The 19,450-nt window shown below is 41.3% G+C and overlaps 1 protein-coding gene across 7 annotated transcripts in view; it reads right to left on the bottom strand.

Annotated features, from left to right (window-relative positions):
• The window catches only part of CALD1 (caldesmon 1), a 181,670-nt gene that overhangs the window by 99,666 nt on the left and 62,554 nt on the right, over positions 1 to 19,450 (bottom strand). Inside the window, exon 1 of one of the 7 annotated variants that reach the window (XM_067747067.1) lies at positions 16,008 to 16,104. The exons of the other annotated variants lie outside the window; for them this stretch is intronic. The gene's annotated coding sequence lies outside the window, so the exon portion shown is untranslated. Of the gene's footprint in view, positions 1 to 16,007; positions 16,105 to 19,450 lie in introns of those variants that run through there. 7 annotated transcript variants of the gene reach the window in all.

Genomic DNA, 19,450 nt, shown 5'->3' with positions numbered 1-19,450 from the left:
ATATCTGGACCGCTTCATTGCATACTTTTCTTTGAAATTTTAGTGCTTCTTCATTTTATACTTTCCTCCTCTTATCCACTGTGCCCTCATCTCCAGCATAAGAATTTCTCTGTTATTGCAAGGAACTCTAGTCTTTCAACACTGATAACTGTTATTAGATCCCCGTTTGACTAGTTATCATTGTATACCCACTGTAAAATTACATGGTCCAACTACTTCCATGAAGCCCCCCACAAAAACATTTATACCATCAATTTTCGATGAGCATTTACTGAGCATTTACTATGTGCCAGGTTCTCTCTAGGCACTGGAGATATAATGGTGAAGAAGACTGAAAAGGTTCCTGCCTTCCAGGAACTTTTATTTCAGACTTTCTTGCTCTTTTAAACTTCCACCAGGCAGATCATAGCCATCTTCGACCTTGGATCACACCCATCATTTGCTTTCTGGTTTTTGTTCTTGAGATTCAAGGCTTTGTGGGAGAAAGTCAGGGACCATGTTTTGTCTATCCTAAAGGTTTATGTTAACTTCAGTTGGGCCATCACTGCAACTCAGTGATGCCTCTCTTCATCCTGTATGTACCGGGTGATTTCTGCGTATAACACACGCCAGCAGATTCTCCACCTCTGCTCTTCAAATTATCTTCACTCACCTCAATCCTTAAATTGCCCACTCCACAAACAGTGACCTGGACTCAGACTTAGGAGACATGGGATGACCCTCTCTGAGCCTTTCTTCTCTGTAAAATGAAGTGGTTGGACAGATAACGTCCAAGGTTCCATCCTACTCCATGTAATACTACGGTTCTGTATCTGCTCTCCAATCCAGCAAAGATGGATTCATCACACATGGCATATACATGTTTCCTTCTTTCCACATTTGAATGTTTGGATACCTCTGTGCATTCTCTTCTAATTTTCTGATTTAGAAAGCATTAACCTTCCTTTCAAGCTGATCATCCCATGGCGCCCTAGATAAAATTATTTTATTACCTCTCAAATGTGTCATATAATTTTCTACCTCTGCTCCTTTATTCATACCATTCCATCCATCTGGAGTGAGAGCCCCATCCTCTTCATTGTCCATATTGTATTCAGTTGTGCATTTCTGGCTCAGATTTCACTGCCTTCATGCCTTTCCTGAGGACTCTAGTTTGGTAGTGATATCTCACTACTTGAATATCCATCATTCATTTTGGTAATTAATAACCTACTGCCTTGCCACTGCTATTAGTTGTTCTAACTACTACTTAAATATGTTACCTATATTTTACTTTCCACATGCTTTCATTCTTAAGATTCTGTATCTTATAAATAGATACAGTCTTTTAAAAAATCTTTTCACTCTTGCGACATAGCAGGCACTCAGGAATTGCAGCTGATTTGAACCGTTGGATTTTTATTCTCGATTTTACCATTCTGAGAGTGGAAAATGTAACTCAAGCTGATTCATCTCTGTACTTTACTGACTGATCAGTGTTTACAAAGTTAATTAAAGACCTTGGTAATAGACTATATATGAATCTCAAAAGTTATATAAACCCACATTTGCAGTAGTGGCAGTAAATCTGGCAGTGTTTTCTTTCTGACTACAGAAAATGAACTTTTGTCTTTTTCAAAAAAAAATCAATTTATCAACCTGCTTTGCTCTTTTCTCAGCTAAATTGTTCATTTGGGAATCAAAAACCAAATAAACACATGGATTCTAACATACCATTTGGACTTAACTTTAGCTCAACCTTCGCCACTTTGTTCCAAAAATCTGTGCTACTTAAAAAAAATGCAATCACCGAGACACATGTGTCAAGACCAGCAACACAGAAATAAGAATGAATGGGATCAACCTGAGGAGCTCTGCCTTCTCAAGTTGTTTCTTTTCTCTCATCACTGGAATCTAGAACTCAACGCCCTACTGAGAGCAGGTTAACAGGTTATGGCTTGTTCTTTCTTTCCTCCCCTGCTCAGTCTTTTATCATTACTTTCTCTCTACTTGTATTTCTCCATTTGCCAAACAGGAGAATGGAAAGACTTAATGTAACAAAAGTCAATGTCTTCGTGGCCTCTCTTCCACCTTAGGAGGAGCAGGTACTGGGCATGTTAGATTTGTGAAGGAATGGTGTTTGTCTACACTGGTTTCCACACTGGGGAAGACCACACACTTAGGGATTTTATGTGTCATCTCCAAGTGTTACCACCCATTTGGAACACTTTAAGTTGTTCAAAACCCCATGGCTATCACTGACCCTCCCAAGTAAGAAAAGTAGATTCACCTCTATTTAAAGAAAGGAGACTGAGACAAATAGGGCTTTGGTATCAGTTCCTTAACCATGACCAATCAGTGGAAAAGCAGGACTGATATTTAGGCCAATCTCTAAGCCAACCTGAAAAGTTTTCTTAGAAGAGCAAGAGAAGTGAAAATTTGGAACACGGTTCCTTTGGCACCCTTTTCGAGAGTCTGAAATTCTTTTCTTTGGCAAATTCCAGGATAATTAGGCCGAAAGACACAGAACAGAACATATCAAATCCGAAAAGGCACGTGGTCACTGCTGCTCTCTTGGTTCCTAAGGAAGAGAAAAAGCATCAAAAGGCATGGGAGCGAATCCTACCACAGACAGAAATTCTACACCAATCTGTAAGAAATTTCTTACACCCAGGTAAGAAAATAAATGCATAGCTATGCTTAAAGAATTCATAAATGTGCTTTCTAAATGCATGCCTGATAACAGAGGTTAATTCTGATGTCACATCAGGGTGGGATCCTGACCCCAATGGAACTATTCGACAACGGGTAGGGCTGCTGAGAAAATGTAAACCCCTATTACTGGAAATAGTCAGGTAGAGGTGAAATAGCCATCTGTTTAGGGCTGTAGTGAAAAGATATTTTTTGAGATCCTAAGGCTGTGCTGCCCAATATGGTTGTCAGTTGTCACATGAGGCAGTTTAAATTTAAATTAATCAAAATTAAATTAGAAATTCAGTGCCTCCGCTTCACCAGCCCCGCTGCAAGTGCTCTGTGGCCACATGTGTCTAGTGGCTTCCATGCAAGACCATGCAGAGAACATTTTTGTCATCACAGAAAGCTCTATTGGACAGCCCCCCTGTGAAGCCTTCCAACTCCTAATACAAAATGACTTTACCACGGAAAGTAATGTTATGCAGTTCAGAGACATGAAGATGTGTAAGACATGGTGTCTGTCTTCAAAGACCTTACAATCTCCTACAGAAGATGGAATACAGTGAGGGGTATGGTAGGGTCAGCCTTTCAAAGCACGGATGTGCTTTTTTAATCCTCTCATTAGTAACTTCTTTGTTCTCCTATGGAGGGTCTTTTGGATCTGCAATCTTGCTGTTCTGAGCACACTTGCAACTGAGAAATGAAATGAATGCTCAGTGAATGCAAAAGAAGCTGAGATACTGTCTGAGGAGAGATCACACTTCGAGTTGCATAACAAGGCCTAAGAGTGGCTTATTTGGAACAAAAGATCGGAGGTCATGGGTCTTTACCGGTTATAGACATGGTACAGAGGTCATTACATTTTACATAACAGTAGTTTTACTTGTGCATGACTCTGGCCTTTCTGGTCTACTCGGCTATAAAAATATCAGCAACCCATGAGTCTGCTCCTTGTGATTGGTTTTTCATCTAATATTTCCAATTTAGTGATCAACAAGAAGATCCAGAGCCTTAGCCAGATATTCTGCTAATATAAGACATTAGCAAGGTGACAGAGTTTAGATGGCAGGATGCAAATCCATTTACACTGCTGGGAACAATGCAAAGGTATGTCTTAGAGGTACTCTGTTACTGGCAACATTTTTGCACATGGAGGACATGCTCTTACGATCAGGGACTATTTATTCCCTAGTAAGTTATTAAACATCTATTCATCATGATCATCAAATGCATTTATTGTGTTCTGGAATTAGGAAGCGAGTTAGAGACTATCTTCTGGGAGTTAATAATCTAAGACGATAAGCTTTGAAACCAAACCAAGGGACATCATCCCTTATGTCTTTGGACATAATACACAATTTAAACATGTAAATCTGCAAAGAAGTTAAATAATAAATTGAAAAGTGCCTAGACTTCTTCCTCCTTCCTTTCACATGAATCATTTACATGGTAGTTTCACCCACTTGTTAGTCTGGGAATTTCTGGACTTTCCTTCAAGTAAGAAATGGCTCACAGTGCAGGCCTGCTTAAGACTAGCATGAGACTACAGGATCTCTGAACCTTGTACTCACTGATAAGAGTTTGTACTGATACCTATATTATTGGAGCTGGTATTTTAATGACTAAGTATATATCTGTCTTCTCTAGAAGATTATAATCTCCTTGAGGTTATTACTCATTTTTGTGATCCCTCAAAGTTCTTGACTATTTTTTCTTATAGTCAGCACTAAGTTCACACTTGAATTAAAATGGATTCCGGGGCATTGCTTATTTTTGGATTTCATTGGTAAACAGATGAACTTGGCTAAGACATGATCAAAAGGCCATGCCTCCAGTTGAGCTCTTAGTAACCTTGGGGATGGTGGTTCACTAGGAAGCTCTATTTTATACTGTGATTTGTAGTTGCAGTTGTTTTCTTCTAGTGGAAAAGAAACTGGTCTTAGAAAGACATTCTGTTTTCAGGAAAGAGGGGTATCAGACATTTGTAACTGAGGGAATCAGTCTGTTCTGGGACCTTCAAAGAAAAAGAAGGACAAAGAAGACATATGTTGAATAAGAAAAGAAGAGAATTAGGGTTGAACTGAAACGCCCCAAATTTCCAAGGCCTTTGGAGATGCCTTGCCACTCCTCCATCATAATTAGAAAACACTGACATTCAGAGCTGATTTAAATGCTTCCATCAGTCTAAAAAAGTGTTGCCTGATTTTACTCTGTAACCATGCTCAGTAATTAGAAACATAAGGTCCTGTTCTGGATGTTTTCTTGGGAACCTACCCTCCCAGGCCTGGTGTCACTACCCATTGGCTACAGGACCTTTATCTTTTCTCACCATCTCTCTTAGGAGCCCCTGCCCAGGTCACAGGAAGAGTGTGAGGTTGCCATGGGCATTCCTGGAAAAACTGGAGACCTCTGGCGCCACCTCAGACTCTAAAATACATGGAAGAAACTCATTTTGCCTGCCTCTTTCCTTGCTGAAGCTCTATAAATCTGTATTGCACTTGGAAGGCAGTAGTTAAAGTACAGTAAGAAAAGTGTTCAAATCAGAAGATTCAAAAGAAGGATCTTTGTGATGACCGGCTTGAAATGACATCTTTGTTTGTTTCGGAAAACAGAAAAGCTATTCCAATGGTTGATTCTAGAGTTCCTCACACACTTGCTGGGAAACGTGTACTTTGCAAAATGTAGGATTAGAATATGATTTAACAAGCAGCAGCAGCAGCTTTTTACTTCTGACAAAATCCACAAAGAAAATGGAAAAATACTTGTAATCAAGGACTTCAACTCAACAGTCACCTAACTTGTCAAATTAAAACATGTGGCAAACACCTGCCAAGCATCTTGAAACAACTATACCTTCTTATTTTTCTACCTGACCTGTAATCTCTTTGGAGCACATTTGCATTTCCCAATTTTTCACACTTAAACAATGCTGTCCACACCATGTATAGAGATGACTAAGCAACTTTGTATTAAGTAACCGAAGCGAGTCCTGCCAATTTTAGAATAATTAAGTTTCTGCAATCTAATATAAACAGTTCCAAGAACTACTTGCGGCCTACCAAAAGTATATATTACAAGTAGTCAACACTGAGGCCAGCTGGCAGACAGATCAACCTATTAAAGTAGAATTGTTCAGAATTCAGAGTATTATTTTTCTTTTCTCCCATTATTTTTGCTGCATCCAACTTTGTTTCTTTGGGAATGTTTTCAAGTATACAAAGCAAGAAAGTAATGTGGAATTGCACCTCTTCTAAATGAATGAGCATTTCTCTTGAGATTCTTTAGAACCCACAAGTCAGTCCCATTTCAACGCTGTCTACACAGGCAGCCAAAGTAAAATAGAGCAAGTGAATCCACTTTGTTCCCACTCAAGCTAAAGTGTTGGTATTTTGCTTGACCATCAGAAAGGTCAACAGTGACCACCAGACAAGCACATTAAGTTATATGCCTATCAGACACCTGAAATATCTTTCTGACTGTAATCCTTGTACTGCCTCTACCACGTAGCTTGCTGGATCAAAATTTATTACTAATAAGGCTAATGTCATAGGTTTAATTCTACCAGGAACGAGTTAACTATTTGAGAGGAAAAAAAAAATCCTAAACTATTGCCATGTGCTTTGACATTAATCTTGGCCAGCTACATGGCAGATGTGGGCTGACAACTTTCAGTTGAGAACATAGAGATGGTTAGACCAACCCATCCCACCATGACCTTCAAGAGAGTGTATGGGACCTAGAGTCTGTCATACAGAGTGAAGTAAGTCAGAAAGAGAAAAACAAATATTGTATGCTAACACATATATATGGAATCTAAAAAAAAAAAAGGTCATGAGGAACCTAGGGGCAAGATGGGAATAAAGACGCAGACCTACTAGAGAATGGACTTGAGGACATGGGGAGGGGGAAGGGTAAGCTGTGACAAAGTGAGAGAGTGGCATGGATATATATACACTACCAAATGTAAAATAGATAGCTAGTGGGAAGCAGCTGCCCAGCACAGGGAGATCAGCTCGGTGCTTTGTGACCACCTAGAGGGGTGGGATAGGGAGGGTGGGAGGGAGATGCAAGAGGGAGGAGATATATGTATATGTATAGCTGATTCACTTTGTTATACAGCAGAAATTAACACACCATTGTAAAGCAATTATACTCCCATAAAGATGTTTAAAAAAAAAAAGAGAGAGAGTGTATGGCCAAATGAATGGGAGTGTGTCATCACACAAAAAGCCTCTCCACATTCAACTGCATTTTAAGCCCTAATGTCTTCTTCACTGTGTTTAAATTCATATATATTCAAGAGTGGTAAAGGCTCTACAACCATCATCACAACGATAACTTCAATAAACACATTCAACAAACATTTATGAAGTGCCATTTGCTACCTTACTGGGTGTAGCAAATAAGTTGTGAATGCAACTACCCTGCCCTCACCATGCTTATAGTCTGATGGTGGAGACAGGCAATGAATAAATAAAATACAAACTGCGACAAGGGTTAGGAACGAAAAATACAAGCTGCTATGAGAGAACTACAGGAGTGACTAATGGTTTTCTTTGGGTTAAAATACGATATAAGCAGTAATAGCTTTTTCAAACAAGAATGATATTAATACACTACAGACATGCATTCATAAAGGGAACATAAACGTATGAGACTGGAGTTTGTATTTATTAAATATATATCAACATCTATTTGCCAGGCACATGCTCTTCTAGGTGCTGATAAATCGAACTCTTCTCTACTTTTCTGTCCTAAAGAAGGGAATGAAGAGTAAAGTAGCTCGTCAGGTTTGAGGGATGGTGAACTATTCTCACCCTTTCTCTCCAACCCCAGATCCTGTGTAAGTAATGTACAAATAATGACCTATGAGATACTATCTGCTGGAATTGATATAGACACAGGGAAGCCACTTAAGATATTAACTTCACACGGCTAAAGTGGAGGGCATCTTTCTAGAAATCATCCAGCTCAGTGACCTTCTGACAACAAAAGCATGTTTCTCACCCGCCATCAAGCAGAGATTTGCTGATTTAAATGTAGGTGGTCCACTTTGTTTTTTCAAATTTTGGTTCATGATTCCAAGAAATGAACAGCCCGTAATAAATTTACTCCAGTGGCAGAATATCTCACGACCAGCTTTTCTACTTTGAATACCGCAAACAGACCTTTAATTTGTTGACACACAGCCCCTGGACATTCATGAAAACAAGATGTTCTCTTGCTGCTTTTTAAGTTAATCAGTTTTAAGTCAGGGTCTCAGCCGAATTTCAAAAACAGATGTTCCATAGCAAAAGGGCTGAACTGACCCCAGCAATGAGAGGCTGTTTCACTTGAACTTGAATATTCTTTGTTAGCAGGATGAGCGATCAAATATGCCTGAAACTGGAAACAGGAGCGACCCGAGGTTTACTACTGTCTCCATTCAATGACTGCCCTGGGGATCTGGGAAGGTTGGGCATCCATGACTCTTGGTTTGGGGAATAAGCTGATGCCTGGAAGGTTTAGGTGCCTAGGTTACAAAGCGGGTTAGTGAGGAGGGATGATCTTCTCCCACACACCACCATCCTGTTTTCCTGTCGACCTCGGAGGCCCTCCATGGAATGGCTCCACTGTACCCAATGCCTCTCCTGACTCACACTCACGTGCAAACACAACTCACAGCCAGGCCAACTCCTTAGTTCTGCTACAATCCAGCTGGTATTTCTGCCTCTGGGCCTCTGTCCCTGTTTCCTCTCTCCTGTAACCTGAAGTGCCCTCCACTCCTCCTGCAAATCCCATATATCCTTCTAGAGTGTAGCTCAGTCCTATCTTTATTCCAGAATCATCCTCGCTTTCAACTTCTGCAGCATTGTTGGCACTGCTCTTTTTGACGGTCAATACTATATGACTTTGTTATTCAAATGCTTTATAACCTCTCTTTCTCTTGAGCAAGCGTGAAGCTGCCTAATGTCAGGGTCTGCCATCTCCTCTTACATCCCCTCACAGTGCCGGGTGCTTTGCTCCACCTTTATAGGTGCATGGGAATGGCTGCTGAGTTGAACCATCTCCTCTTACATCCCCTCACAGTGCCGGGTGCTTTGCTCTGCCTTTATAGGTGCATGGGAATGGCTGCTGAGTTGAACTTATTGAAAAGCTTCTGGCCTAAAAACCCAAGTTCCAAAATTCCACAGCTCTGGCCATTAGTGCTGTTTGCCCCGTGTTCCTGTTTTGCCCCTTCTGGGCACCTTAACAGAACTGTACTTTGGGCCTCCTTGTGGTCAGCTGGGGCCAAGTGACTAGTTCTGGCCAATGAGTTGTGAGCAGAAGTGTCATGTCACTTCCGGGGCAGACCATTTAATTGTTGATATTAGACCCTTCAGAGCTTTTTTTCTCTCTACCATGGTAGCCAGCAATATTTCCAGATAGCAGCTCTCAGCCGGGGTCCCCAAGTAAGGATGGCAATGATGTGGACCAGAGACTCCAGCCTATCCAGGGTTACAGAGAAAGCATGTGTGACCAACCTTTGTTGTTTAAGTCACTGAAATTTTGAGTTGTCCCTGACCGCAGCATAACCTAGCTGGCCATGGCTGACATTGCCTTTGTTAACTCCGTCTGTGATGAAAATGATCTTGTGATATTAGGCAGTGCACATCTCTGCTTCATGAAGGTACTTATTCAAATTATCCCATTTTCTATTTCTGTTCTGTGACATCTAGTATATAAATAGGAATGGGTAGACTAATCAGGTAGGGCCTCAGGGAGTGGAAATGGCTCATTGGTTCCACCTGCCTACTCCACTGAGCCATAGAGCTGCCGCTAACTGTAGCAGTGCTCATGTATTACGTGTTCACTCATTTACACCAGGGATGACAAACTTGGGGAGTGGTGGCCTACGGAGAAATGGAGGATGCATGCATCCCTAAAAGAATTCAAATTCAAAATTTTAAGAAAATCATGCCGGGCAAAGGAAGCACATTTGCAGGTCAGTGTGGGCCTCAGGCTGCTGGTTTGTGACCCCTGATTTATACAGTCCTTCCTTAATGGCTATCATGTGTCAGGCTAGGCGCTGTGAGGACTTACAAGAATAAACTTACAAGTGAGTTCATATTAGTGCACTCTAGATGGAGCTTATTTAGTTAGCCAATGGTTATAGAGCACGCACTACGTACCCAGCACAGTTCTAAGAACTTTATAAATATCAGTTTAAATCTTTATAACAATCCTTATTGTCTCCAGTTTACAGATAGAAAGACTAAGGCCCAGAGCAGGTGTGTCATTTGCCCAAGGTCACAGAGCTAGCAAATAGTAGAGCTAGGATTTACATCCAGGCAGCCTAGCCCTAGAGTCTGTGCTTTTAATCACAACACTATGCTACGTCTCACAAGACCTGTAAATGCATAATATTTACGAGGTAGCTTATGGCGAGAACCCCGTTGATGAAATGATCATGTGACTCCCTGAAGGATCTATGCTCCTCTACAAATGCCCCTGACTAGAAGCTGTTTCCTGCCAGGAGGATCTGGCTTGCTTGATGTTAGGGTGAGTCCATATTTGACGTTTATTAGTGAAATAAAAATCAATCTCCTGTTTATATTCATTTGGGCTTTGGCAAACTGATCTATTATTTCATTTAAGCGAGGTTCACTTTAGAAAATAAGCTGAATTTGTCCTAAAACCTTAAAAAAATAAATTACATCACTTCACACTTTGACTATTTCTTTGCTTTTTCATTTAATTAGTTTTAGACAGGAAGCAAAATCATCCAAGATTATATGTTTGTGTCAATCTTAGGGCAGACTCAGATATTGTAGGACCTGAAAATTACTTGGGAGGCCTTTAAGAAAGAGAATGCAATGTTAAATGTAAAAAATTAGGCAGGGGTGTGGCAGAGGTCTGTTCAAGTGAGGGGCCCTGTGGCTTAAGGGCCACTGGTTTCATGGTGACTCTCCTTGGGTCTCTCACCTTTGATTCTTATGAGCATTCCAATAAAAATGCCACAAACCCTTACTTGGCTCTTAATTTTCAATTATTTTGATACTACAGTTACGTTCACCCCCTAAAAAGTTCTTCATGAAAACCAGAATTTAGGAAACAAATAAGGAAGGGAGCTATTAAGCATCATTCTTCAAAGAGATTTTCAGAAAAGCAGAATTACAAAACACTGCAGTGTTTTGCCTATAAACCACATAATTAGAATGATGGGTGGATGAGAGGGCAGAGAAATGTAAAATATTATGATTCTTTGTCAAGATGAGGACAATGAAAAATAAAGTATCAGAAATCACAATTTACGTCAATGAATATATTATCTGAGTCACTAAATTTTCATTGCATTGAATAAAAAAAAAAAAAAAGAGTCCATTTTATAGGAAGGAATGGAGGAACACCAGAATTGTCAATGCAGCCCAGATCTAATACAGCCCTGGATGGAGAAGTTCCAATTCAATATATAGCTGTAGAGTGAATAAATTAATAAGTGACCTGAATATGTGTGTTTGAGGAACAAGAGAAAGGACAGATGGTGCTAAAGGGGTCACAAGCCTCCTCCATCAACCCCAACTTACAACTGCACGTTTTACTTCTAAACCATTAGCCAGCAATCTGGGGGAGGCAGTAGATATGTCCCCAGAGTCTCTCATTATAACAAATGTCTTTATGTTTATAAATCTTGTCAGTCTGTGATGGAATCAGATTCACAATCATGGGTATAATACACTTATTGGAGGAATTCTTTGAAGAACTTGGAGAAAATGCTTTTAGAAGAGCTCCTTCCATCAGGACCACCGCATGTTTGTATTCACTCCTTCTCTGCATCCTCTGGATATGATAAACACACTTTTCCCCAAACTCAGGATGCCCCATTCCACAGTATGTCATTCTTGGTCATTAAATAACAGGACTCGCTATTAATGTTGGCCGTCTCCATCCCTCTTGAACAAAGTGTTTTCAGCCAAAGATATTAAACTAGTCAACCTCTCTTTTCCCGTCAGAGAAACAGCCAGTATCCTGAAATCACAGCTCATTTGTACCACGCTGGCGTGAATATTCAGACTCCATTTGTCTCCAGCTCTTAAAGGCTGGTGTTAGCATGAATGATAGACATTTTGTTTTGAATTAGCAAAAAGAAGGAGAAAAACCCCCAAATAATAAGTTGGGCCTTAAAATAGCTGTTTCAGGGAATGCAGCTCTGCCTTTTCCTCCAGTAAAAGTCGATTTAAAAAAAAACCTAGATTTAATTTGGCATTAAGTTGGATTTGGGATACAGAGAATAGTAGGAAGGAAAATGTCTCAGTCTTTTCCCCCCAGATTGAGCCTTTAAATCCTATTGGAGAACTGCTGCGTGGACTAGTGCAAGATGTTTACAGCTTTGTTTTGTTGAACGTCCCAAAGCAAAGTCTGGACGTAGCTGAGTCTGTGTCCTTGAACTGTACAAACCCTGTCACAGTTAGAACTTCAGGCTTTTGATAGTTTTGTTTGAATGCTAATTAGCAGGATCAGTTTTTCCTCTTTACTGCGTACTCACTCATGCTTTTTGAAATCAAAGTCTGGAAAGGAGTTCTAGACAAGAGCTCCTGGCACCACTGTTGGTTTTTCTCCCTGCTATCTGTGCCCTGATCTTGGCTTGCCCACCCTGACACAACCTCTTTCCATCAATAGCTGTGCTAGGCAGGAAGGTGTTCTCCATGGTGCAATTAAGGCTTTAATGCCAGGTGCAGTTCCCTGGCCAAGGAAACACCATCACTTGGCCAAAATTACAAAATCTGCACATGGTGATGCTGGAATGTCCTCTTACCTTCCTTATCATGAAAGTTTCCAGAATTGGGAAGACCATGAGAATCCATGTTCCTTGTGTCCCCTCAATTCCTAACCACACTTGGGCTCACAGTGCATTTTCCTCTTTATACCCCATGACAAGGACCTGAGAGAAGTCTTCTCAGGGTGAGATGAGGCGGATTCAAGATCTTTTCACATGTGAGCCTCATTCTACAGTCACTACCAGAAATCTGTAGAAAAGACTATTAGTGTAAGAAAGACCCCCTTCAGATCCTGCTATAACAAGTATGGGCACATTGAACTAAACAGGAGACCGAACACTTTGTCAAGGGTGTCCAGGGAGGATTGTTCTGCAAAACTCAAGAAAAGAGGAAGGGAAAAAACCCTTCTCTTTCTATTCCATCTGGAGCTTCCACTGACTCCAAAAATATTGGCCCACAGTGGTTATAAAAACACCCATTTATGCTGTTCTAAAACAGGGCAAAGCCTGCTAGGTGCTTACAACTCAAAGCACTTCTTTTACATGCTCATAGGAAAATTATCTTTCTCTCCAAATTCTATGGCTGACTGAAATTAATGAAACACAGTCAGGAGGCACCTCTGCTGGCCACTGGCCACCATTCACTTGGAACACCCCACTAGGCCATTCATGGATTGCAGCGCTGTTTTCTCTTGACTTCAGAATTTCTCCTTTCTTATTTTATACAAACAGCAATTTATGTAAAAATCACTGACACAGGTGTCATTGGCATTTTAGGTAACTGAGCGAAAAATGGCATCTTTTTCCTGGCAACTTGAAGAATATCAAGAGGAAAGTATGGAAGTGAGGGGTACTTGAAAAAATCTGATATCTCAAAGTTCATTTTTAAGAAATGGAAGGGAGTATGCAGAGGAGGAGGAAACTTACAGACCTCTGATGGCCTCTTCCGCTAATAATCAGACAATCCAAAGAAAGATCAAGGGTTTCTGCTAAAGAAAGAGAACCAATGGAGAAAGAAAAACAAGCAAGGAAAAGAAATGACACCTTAGAAAATAAAAGAGAAATTAATGAATAGCTTTCCCCATTTTGTTTGCATCAAACTCAGCAGGAAAAAATTGGGAAATTCAGTGCTGGGGTAAACATGGCCCGATTAGAAATGACATTTGATAGTGGGGCCCAGAGAGGAGAAGTTTGTTATGGCCACCACAACTCATGGACTGGCCTCTCCATGCCTCATTAGCCCCCATTCTGGCCTGGGCATGAAACACGAAAATACCACCAATGCCTTCTTGAGGGCACAGGAGGTATGGGGTGACCAGCAGGGAACAATGGACTAAGGAGGGCGTTCAGTGCAAAGGAGGTACACTCCCCCCGACTAAGTCCTTTACTGACTGTCTGGACAAGATGATGTTCCATGGCAACGGAGTCCCAGCCTCCTGACCCTAAAAAGGACCGGCCTTCTGTCTCTTTGGACATTAAGGAGTCTAATCCTGGGGTTCCCCCACTGTGCAGTCTGATCAGCTCTGACTGTGATAAAGAAAATGGTCCTAAAGGAAAGTGTTGATGTATGACATCCCTGCGCATGCAGCTGGGGAGTCAAACACATGCTCATGCGTGAAGTTAGCTAGAGGGGAGCGAAGCTGGGTAGGGCAAGCCCCACAGGAATGGTTTGGGGCATAGCCCCTAAAGGAGAGGACAGAAGGAGGAATAAAATAGGACCAAAGGAATAAGTGGAGAGAGAAATAGATAGATATCCACATTAGCTAATACACATGTTCTTACAAACCCTCATTAGAAGTAGCATTTAGATTTCTTCCTCTTGGGAGGGTCCCTCTCCTGTTATTTAGCAGGAAAACTTTCTACATGCAATTTCTGGTGCATTTTTAAACCACTGCTCCTCTCCCTCCACAATCTTTCTGGGTGGCGTCATCCACTCTCATGGTTTTAATTCCTATGTATAGGTTATGACTGTGAAAATCTCTATCTCTAGTTCTCACCTGGGCTTCAGACTTGCATATCCCTTGTTTTCTAGACACACACCCTTGGCTGTCTCACAGGCCCTTAAATTAGCAAGTCCCAATCTAAACTCATTGTCCTTCCCTCTTGGCGCCCCAGTGTTCTCACAGAAGAGTGACTGTATCTGGAGCAGGTTCATGCTATTTACTGTCTCCTAACTCTTTGAGGAGCGAGGTAAGTCTCCTGCCATCAATTAATCATATCTTTCTTTCAGTCCCTCTCTCCAGCTTTGACTTATTTCCACCTCTGGGGGGCCAGGGGGCAGGCAGCAAGTGAGGAGAATGCACCACTAATAATCATCATTTGGAGGTAGTCTTAAAGCAAATAAATTATAGATTCAGAGACTGCATCTTCTCATCTATCCATTCATGTATTCATTCAGTCATTTAATAAGTACTATTAAGTGCTTACCATTTACAAAACCTCCTCTAGTCCTGCCAAAGATGTAAAAGGCACACTCTTCAACTTCAAAAATTATATAATGTAACAGGGAAATGAGAGATGTGCACAAAGGGCTACAACACACTGTAGGAAAACCAAATATTTTAAGAGTGATTAAATGCTAAGGGAGTTCAGGAGAGGAGAATCGGAGAACAGTCCATGTGCAACAAACTAAAAATCAGCATACTGAGAAAAAAAGATGATGGGGTATTATGGACTGAATTGTGTTCCCCCCAAATGCATATGTTGAAGTCCTAACCCCTAGTACCTTAGAATATAACTAAATTTGAAGACCAGATCATTAAAGAGGTGATGAAGTTAAGATGAAGTCATTAGGGTAGGTCTTAGTCTGATATGATTGTTGCCCTTCTAAGAAGAGGAAATGTTGGAGAGAGAGAGAGAGGCACCAAACATGTGTGCTGGCAGTGGGATGCCCATGTGAAGACACAGGAAAAGATGACCAAGAATAGAGGCCTTAGAAGAAACCAAACCTGCTGACACCTTGATCTTGAACTTCCAGCCTCCAGAACTGTGAGAAAATAAATCTGCTATGTACCCAGTCTGTGGTATTTTGCTATGGCAGCCATAGCAAAACTTTTCTCCCTACTAGAGCCAACCTTGGAAAAATTGCGAATGAGTGAAGTTTCCTTTAGCTTCTCCATCTACCTTCTGAAATCCCCTCTTTCTGTTCCCCAGGTAGACCTTCTGCTGGTGGAAGTTCTCCCAGGTAGGCAGGATTTGCTGAGAGTGAGGGGTATTTCCTCCTGAAATCATCGGTGTCTGTTCAAAGGTGAGCTTCCTCACCCTGAAGACTGACTCATCATCTCTCTATTCTCTCAAGTCAGCAACATTCTTCTTGGGAAGTGAGAACTTCATTATTGATTGGGGACAGTTTTGCTTAAGACATTATATATGCAGGAAAAAATTAAAAATAAAGCAAAAAATCAGATTACAAAGCAGGAAAACAATTCCTTCCAAACTTGTTAGATTACTTGGTAAGTAAACTCTGAGGAGCATAGCAGAAAGCTTGGTTCCGCACAATGCATCTTTAGGTGCAAGAATTTAGAAAATCAGGCAGAGAGGCCATGTAACTGCTAAGATCAGAGCCCCTCCCCAGTAAGAGCACATAAACTCTACTCACAGCTAAGCAATCAGATGTCCACTTGTGAACCTCTGGTTGATCACCAATCCCTATGAATTCGATTGGATGATCTTGAAACTTTTTAATGATACATGGTATAAAAGGAGGATGGAAACATAAGTGGAATACACTTTAGTTAACGTGGAACTACATATTTTAAAATACAATTTCTTCCTCAGGTACTGTTGTTGGTTAGGACCGTAAAGGGGAAATAAAGCACAGATATAAATAGATATTGTGCATTTGCATTTTAAAGAAAACAAATACCATTATTACAGAGTCAGTCCCTGAATTCTTCTAAATAATGGAGGGGAGAAGGTGGTATAGTTAGTACAAAGCAGGGAGTACTACCAATGCCAACGATCAAAGACAACAGGCTTCAGAACATAGTCAGAGACACTGCCTTCTCTAAGCTCACACTCAAAACCTTCTAAGCCTCAGACTCTCAAAGTCTTTTTGGAACATTTGTCCAAAGTTTTCTGCTGTTGATTGTCAGGAACTTGGCTAACAGGTAGAAGAGGAGGCTCTGGAGGATTACAAATAATTATAGAAAAGTATTGGTAGATAATCTAGAGTTAACTCTCTTGCACTTGAAACACAGCAATAAATATTAAATATAAGAAGGGCCAAAGAAATAATTACCTGGGACAGTAAATCACCATCACACCCCTAAACCTGCCCCAACACGATGTAACAAGGGATGCTAATGGAAAATGCAACTCTGGGTTTTAACGTTTGCCTTTCATTTAGTAGAATAATGGGCTCAAGTGGACCTTAAGAACATACCTTGCTTTCCCCCACCCCACCCTTTGCCATTTCGCATTGGAAGAAAATAGAAGTTCATAGAGTTTAAGGGACTGGCTTGGAATCACACTGCTGGAAATTGATCCTGGATTCCTAGATTCTCATTTCAGTTTTCACAGGTAAAAAACAAAACAAAAACCTGCCTAGCATGTTATCTATGGTTTGTATCCATCTGACGAAGGCTGGTTTGCAAACTAGGGATTGGGGAACCTTGAGGGCCTGTAAATTGGCCAGCAAGCCAAGGTGCCATCCATTTCCTTATTCCTGAGCACTCACTCAGGCTGTCTTCAGCTCCCCTCCACCAACCTCAACCACCTCTTCCTACTTGCCCCAAATGCACTCGTCCAAACAACTGTTGTATTGTCATGCATCTAGAGTACCTAGCTCAACCTAATCAGGATCTGGGGGGCTGGGACCCAGGCATATGTGTTTCTCAACTGTCCCTGGTGAATCTACAGTGCTGCCAGGTTGAGAGTCACTGAGATAAGGATGCAGCATTCTTTTCCAAATCACTGAGCCCTGGGCACATGTGAGGGTCAAGTGAGAGGGCTCCGCTCTAAGCCCTGCTCTTCTCTATGTGCCAGGAACATATTGGGGATATGCCAATGAACAAATAACCATCGTACCTGGCTTCATGGCACTTATGGTGTACTGTCCCCCTAGAACAGAGGTTCTTAGGCTGGCCACCTATCAAAATCTTCTGGGAGAGCTGTTTTAAAAAATATGACATGACCTCCAGAGAGGTGCCCAGGAATTTGCACCTTCAAAGAAGCTCCCTACATTCAGTTGCTGATGTAGATTATAGTACCCATCCCACATAGGCCTCCCATTCTTGACTCTCAGGCTTCAACTAAGGCATAGACTAGAAGAAAGCAAGGAGTTATTCGCCTGGATTGTAAACGAACAAACCAAGAGATTTAAACTTGCAGGGAAAAGAATTCACAGTACCTTCCTCAAACCCTCTGGCAGAGTCAGTGTTTATCTGCCTGGTTTCCCTTTCCCTGGTCCCAATTCCCTCAGTGTTTTTATTTTTAAAATTGGGAATGAATAAAGAAAAAATAAAGAAATCAGGGATCAGGGGAAAATTTTTTGTTTGGTCTGTAGAGTCTCTGCATATGTTTATGAACTACCTTGTTAGTGAGAAAGAGATAAAAAGGCTTCTGAGAGAAACCATAAAGTGAATAGCAAAGTGACTAAGTGTAGAGTTTGTCTTCAGATATACTTTCTATTTTCAGATTTACAATGGAAGGACAGAAAGGTGATGAAGCTCTCACTCCTTGTTTTAAGATTTTTCTCTACTGTCAGCGACCTTGCAACTTCAAATAGATGCCTGGGCGAACCATTACTCACTGGATCCCTTTAAGCTTTTTATTCAGTACCCAACACATAGATTCTGACTGACCTGGCTCAGAGGCAGTTCCTGAAATTCTCTGCAGGCAAAGCTAAGTCTAGACCAGACATAGTTAGGAAAGGAATGACCCGAGATGAAGGACGAGGGGCTGGGAGAGACAGCTGGACGGTGTGAGGTAAATGAGCCCGTTTCCCTACCGCAGTCCCCTTCCCAGCCAGTGGCAAACAGCCAGGTGCTATTTATTGCTCCTTTGATTGAACTATCTTCTCAGGCATGTGGGGAAATTTGGGTTTTATATGAAAGCATTCACTATGGGAGAATCAAGGTGTAATAAAAAAGGAAGGAGGAATTTCTCTCCTTTCAATAAGCTTTCTAGTCCTCCAAGAGGAGGGATTTTCTTAAAACCCTTAGGAAACATCTACCTAAAGCCATTCAGTAGCATGACAAACAGAAACTAGCCCCTTCCTAGGTTACACAAATGGAAAAATATTGACAGTACATACTTGAAAAAAGTGGTGACAATTCTACTTTAAAATTCCTACCAGGGCTTCCCTGGTGGCGCGGTGGTTGAGAGTCCGCCTGCCGATGCAGGGGACACGGGTTTGTGCCCAGGTCCGGGAAGATCCCACATGCCGCGGAGTGGCTGGGCCCGTGAGCCATGGCCGCTGAGCCTGCACGTCCGCAGCCTGTGCTCCGTGGCGGGAGGGGCCTCAGCAGTGAGAGGCCCACGTACCGCAAAAAAAAAAAAAAAACTTAACACAAGCGTTCACAGAAAGATGCCATTTTTCAAACGGGCACCAAGGTATTGGATAAAGGGGAGGGTCTCAAATGATAACTTACTATAACAGGGAGTTATTGCAAAGGTTAAATTAGGGATCCTTTATAAAAATGAATAACTTTATGGAGTCAGCAAGAAGAACCAGGTTTTCATTAATTTATAATTTTGCCTTGTACAGTCGAGCTAGGATCCTTTGATTTGAACATGAATATTTATACTAAAAAATCCCCCATGACTCTTCTATAACATGCCCTGCTCTCATTATGGAGATATTAATAACTACTGTGTAATAAGGGCTTTTAGTGCCAGGCCCTGTGCTAAGCTCCTTGCACACATCTATCTCATTTATTACTACAACCTAGTGAGATACATGTTCTTAACTTAGGAGAAGCACTGAGAAGTTTGTTGTGTTTAAGACATTTGCCTAAATTCACCCAGCTAGCAAGTAATGAAGCCAGTATTCAAATCCAGGGGCTGACCCAGCCTGATGGGTGTATGGGAAGGATACAT

This window comes from Pseudorca crassidens, chromosome 8 (assembly GCF_039906515.1).
Source record: "Pseudorca crassidens isolate mPseCra1 chromosome 8, mPseCra1.hap1, whole genome shotgun sequence".
NCBI lineage: Eukaryota > Metazoa > Chordata > Mammalia > Artiodactyla > Delphinidae > Pseudorca > Pseudorca crassidens.
This window is presented reverse-complemented; position numbering and strand designations above follow the sequence as displayed.